Source organism: Tamandua tetradactyla, chromosome 6, assembly GCF_023851605.1.
Source record: "Tamandua tetradactyla isolate mTamTet1 chromosome 6, mTamTet1.pri, whole genome shotgun sequence".
Classification (NCBI taxonomy): Eukaryota; Metazoa; Chordata; class Mammalia; order Pilosa; family Myrmecophagidae; genus Tamandua; species Tamandua tetradactyla.
The window spans coordinates 105,473,397-105,479,291 of record NC_135332.1 but is presented as its reverse complement, the minus strand read 5'-3'; positions in this window follow the sequence as shown (position 1 = coordinate 105,479,291).

Here is a 5,895-nt window from a genome sequence, read left to right as displayed (position 1 = left end):
CATGGCATTTCTGGTATTCATTAACAGTTTCAAACCACCAACATGGAATTAAAACCCACAAAATAAAATGAGCATCCATAAATCCATACATAGATCAGAAAATAATTGATTCAGTAGAGTGTTCTTTCTCACAGAAGAATTCCAATTAATAAAGGCAGAAGAAATGAGAAACAGACAACTACATTAAGAGAAACACCACAGTAATAATTGTGGCAGGCCAAGATGCACAGATGGAGGCTGACATCAGTGGCTGCAAATGTACAGAGATGCAGGATATTAGCATTGTCCCAGAATATTTCCCAAGACGTGTTATTTACAGTAGTGTTTGTAGTTTAGGTAATAGTATCGTCCTGATACTTAATTTATTCGTTTTGAGATTTGGACTATTGTTAAATAAGTTGATGACATCAGGAGAAACTGGGTAAAGAGGATATGTGGACTTTCTTTACTATTTTGCAACTTTCATGAAAGTCTAAAATTGTTTCAAAATAAAACTGGAAAAAAAAGATGGAGATAATTTGATCCTAAAATAGATATATTTATTACATATAATATCATTAAATTTTAAAATAATTTTCAAAATAGAGGTGCATGGGTGGTCTGGTGGTAGAATACTTGCCTTCCATTCAGGAGATCTGGGTTTGATTACTGGACCATGTACCCCCAAAAAACAATTTTTAAAATACAATTTATAATAAAACTTTAAAATACATCCATATTTGTTTACATAATACATATTTACATTTATGTTTATATTTATTTCGGTATATGCGTGTAAAAAGCCTGGAACAATATACAACAAATTGTTAATAGTTTTTCTGATTGGGATGGAGGAGCAGATAGCTAAAGTGGTCTTACCATTTTACTTTAAATATTTCCATCATGTTTGAACTTGAGGATAGATTCGTTCTGTACAAAGCAATAAAGGTATTAAAATTTAAAAATAAGCTGTTTGAAAAAGTAAGTGAACAAAAACCAGGTTTAGAAATCCCTCTAATTTTGTCCGCAGTTTTTTTGCTCCATTCAGACTGCTCTAGATTGAATCATATTGGTGTTCGTCTGGAAACATTAACACATAGGGAATATATAAAATATTTAAGTGTATGAAGCTCTTAGGACTGTCAGAATGATCTACTTCACATGGTCCTATCATGTGGCTCTTAGGGCAGAATTGCCCATTTATTTTAGTTCTAGCTACAGGGTTGCTTTCTTACAACATTTCATTTAGTTCTATTATAATAGTAACAACTTTTGATACATAAAGCTCCTTTTATTTTCCATCCTTCAGGTTATGTACAAATGATTTAGAGTGGCAGATTATATTCTCTGCAGGAATAATTTTGAAGTAATCAAAATATCTTGGAAAATACATTTAATGTTTAAGGGAGAAAATAACCCTCAGATTATTTCCATTTCCATGCCCATTTAATTCTCACCGATAGAGTGTCTTGCTGAGTTGTCAGAATATCAGTTATTCAAACTTCTAATGGGCCACATTAAGCTTACTCAATTTCTGAATGGAACTCTAGTAAACTCATCTTCACTGCCTGCCAGTCCTACCCGGCTAGGACTGCCACCTGTCACTAATAGATTCAAATGACTTTGGCCGAGTGCATCTGAGAAAGGAAATGGGTAGGTATTATTCTACCTTAAAACAGGACCTGGGGAGCTGCAAAATCATGCAATTTTAATTTCAGCATTTGTTGCATTTAAAGTTCTGTTGAGTTTTACACTTACATATTTCAGGTAGCAATTATATTATGATTTAGTATCTCTATCTTTTGGTCCTTTGTTTTTTAGGTATTTCTCACTCACCACCCAGTACTGTGATGGTAATTCATGGAAAAATAACATATTCTTTCAAATAAAAAACTAAACCTATGATAGGATATATAGGTAATGTATTAATTTGTACCCTACAAAATTGCTTGGTCTGTAAAGTCACTTTCTAAATGATTCAAAATAACTAGGAAAGTTATGTAACATAGAATTGGAGTTTTTAGTTTGAAGAAAGTTCCTTTCTTTATTACTGGGATTGATTTGAGCTAATGATGGGTTATTGAAAGCTCAAAGTAGTTTTCACTATTATATGCATTAGTAGGGATGAAATAAAAATGATTTATTTAGAGATCTTTATCTCCCCAATAAGTTACCAGAAAATAGCATTTAAAGTTAAGGACAAACAATCTGAATTCAGAGCTTGATACCCAGTCCCAATATGATGACATACAATTTAACCATGTATTAACAAAAATGTAAAGTACTTCCTAATAATTTACTTATTTTTAATAGTGATAAAATATACATAATGTAAAAATCATTCTAACCATTTTAAGAGGACAATTCTTTGACATTAAGTACCTTGACAAGTTCACCAATCCTTTCTTCTGCCAGTTCAAATCTGTCGTTGAATCAATAGAATTTTCATTTCAATTACTGTATTCTGCAGCTCCAAAATTTGTTTGGTTCCTTTTTTATAAATCCCATCTCTATATTTTGTTCAGATCACATTTTTCTAGTTTCCTTTAGTTCTTTGTGTGTGGATTCCTTTAGATCATTAAACATATTTAAGACTATTGATTTAAAGTTTGTGGTTAAGAGTTCCAATGCATGAGCTTCAAGGATGATTTCTGGCAAAGTCTTTTTTCCTGTGAATAGGCCATACTTTCCTATTTCTTTGGGTGTGTTATAATTTTTCTTGAGAACTGGAAGTTCTGAGTGTTACATTGTTGTAATCTTGAAAATCTAGTTCTCCCACTCCTCTGGGACTGCTGGGTGTTTGTTGTTATTGACAACTAAAGCGGCTGATCTGTGACTTTCCAAACTATTTTTGGTCCTAAATGGGAAATGGGGGGGGGGGGGGGCGGTGAGAGGAAAAAGACTCACTGCCTCTTTAAATCTGTACTGAGGATTGAATAATGTCCCCCACAAAGGTCATGTTCAGACCCCAACGCTTGGTCCTGTGGGTATGAACACATCTGCAAATAGGGCCTTTGAAGATGTTACTGGTTGTGGTTGCCCAAACTGAAAAAGTGCAGACCTTAATTCAATAAGGCAGAGGTCTTTATAAGCCAGGAAAATTGGACACAGAGGAAGTCACAGGGGAAGAAATTGGAAGTCAAATAGTAGAACCCATAGTAGAAAGGAGAAGATGTCCATGTGCATTGCCTTTTGGCAGAAAACCAAGGACCAGACATTGCTGGCTACCATCCCCAGAATGCCACAGTCTTTAGGAACACAGCATTGCCTTGTGGAAGCCCCAGTTTGAACTTCACCTGTCTTCTGAAACTGTGAACCAGTAAATTCCTGTTGTTAAGCCAACCCAAGGTTTGGTATTTGTTTTAGCAGCTAGGTAAGTAAAAGGGGCTTCTGCTGCATTTGCCTGAAGGGATTTGGAACAATGGCTTGCCTCAGATCTAGGATCCCCAGTGAGCTGAAGTAACTGATCAAAAACAGTGCTCAGCAGTCAGACCACATTTTGGAGGAGCAGGTCCTTCTAACCCACCTTGGCACTGCCAAGCTGCACCGGGATCTCTGACTACAGTCCTCATTGTGACCAGCCACACAGGTGGGGCTTGGAGGATGGGAGCCACTGCAAGGAGGGTGAAATTGACGATTATTTCCCACAGTGTACCAGCCGCTTCCTTCAGTTCACCCCTGGATGCTGCACAATGTTCTGGTCGGCTCCAGAGTTGACTCATACTTCCTTTCAGTCCGGTAGTTGTTTTGTAGATAGATTGATTCCTGGAGCTTCCTACTTTGCCCTCTTTCCGTGATATTTTGTTTTAAAAAGTGCTTGAGGATTTGAGAAGCCTAGGTTCGAAGTTATTCGAAGAGTAAGGATAAGATTTCTTAAGATCTTGACTTTCAGCTTTGAAGTTGACTGTCCTAAAGGAAGGATCAGCAACCTTTCCATGGGAGGCCAGAAAAATAAACATTTCAGACTTTTGCTGGCACTACAGTTTCTGTCTCAGCTACTCACCTCCACCATCGTAGCACAAACACAGTCATGGACAATACATAAATGAACGTGTGTAGGTATGTTCCAAAAAACTTCATTTACACAAACAAGCAGCTGACTGAAACTGACCCACAGCACATAAGCTTGTATATAGTAATATATTTATATATATTTATATAATGTATATAATGCATACATCCCTGGTAAAGTACAATTAAATAAAGATTGTGCCAATCAGCACAAAACTTATAATTTTATGAATACCCATGGAAAATGATAGATATAAAAAGATTTGTTTTCAACCTGAGGGAAGGAAAAACTTACATATATATTTTATCACACCTATGAATGACTGTCATGTGTCCTTAAAGATAGATTAAAAACATTAAATAAAAATTTATATAAACTTCTACCCACTTGTATTTTATAGCTAAAAAAATAGCATTAACAGCTTTTTAATCTTTGAAATCACATAAAATTCAAACTGAATGATGTTTTGACAAAAGAAAGAAGACATTCTAAAGCTTGATTATAAGTCCTTAGAAATTCAGACATTAAAAAGGATCTGTTCTGACTCATGTGCATTACATATAAATAGTCTAGAGGCCCAGGGAGAAGGTATGAGCTGCCCAGAACCATGTGGCCAGTTGGAGGCAAGATAAAGTCCAGATTTTATGCCTTTCTTGTCCCTTTTCTATATCATCATGCTACCACTTAAATACTAACCTAGTATTGCTAACTTTATAAATTAACTTAATAAATATTTAACTTGAGTATAAACAGCTTTATGTTATCCACAGCATTTATACTTTCTGATGTTAAATATCCTGAAAAATATAAATGATGTTAAACATTCAGAAAAATATAAAGTAGATTGGAAAGTGTGCCCAAATGAATTAACAAGGCCCTTTTGTGACTTAGTAATGCTGGCACTTTCCCTTTTACAAGTCTTCTTCTTCAGGGAGATGAAAAATGCAATTCACTGAAGATTAAGTATAATTCAAGCAGAAACCAAGTACAAATGAAGAATCTTGCCTTTTGGTAATGCTGGGGTCCAGAGAAAAAGTTACACAGAAGAAAATGTAATCCCATTCAAAATAAAGAAAATTTCTGATAAAAAATTAATATCAGAATAATGAATGATTATAAAATAAGAAAATGACAACTGAGGAGGGACTAACAGCAATACTGGCCTCTTGAAGTTTCTGTCTTAAAACACAGGATCTACATTATGCAGAGTTGGACTTGCGTAAAGTTGCTGGGATATAATGATGGCAGAGGCCAGCACTTGCCAACTTAGCCAGAAGTCCATACCGTCTCCTTAGTCCAGTGTTGTCCCTACCACTCACAGCGTGCCCTGGACTTTGGAAGAGAAGTTCCTTTTATTCTCTTACATCTGCCTTTTTCAATGAACTCTGACTATAAGCTGTAGAAGTGAACCAATGTTTCAAACACAGCATATGTTTATTAAGTTTTCCTTGACTTTTTTTTTTTTTTTTTTTTTTACATAAGCAGGCACCAGGCATCAAACCCTGGTCTCAGGCATGGCAGCAAGAACTCTCCCACTGAGCCACCATTGCCTGCCAGTGTTCCCTGATTTTTGTATAAAGTTTCCTGGGGAACCTGACCAATGAGATAATGCTTAGTACATTTCCAAATACTGTACTCGATATTATGGCAAATTGCGTTTTCCATAAGACGACAACAAGGACTCTCATCTCACATGCTCTTTCTACAATTGGTCACTGTGACTTCCCCATCAAGAGATGAGTGCTATCCTCCCTTCCCTAGAACAAGGAATCTGACTATGGCAGAAATGACACTCCCAGTTTCCTGGGTAAGGTGATACGGCTCTCTCCTCCACAGACCCTCCACTCATGTTCCATATCCTGAGGACTCATAAACTCTAAGCTCCACCTCCTCAGCTCAGGGAG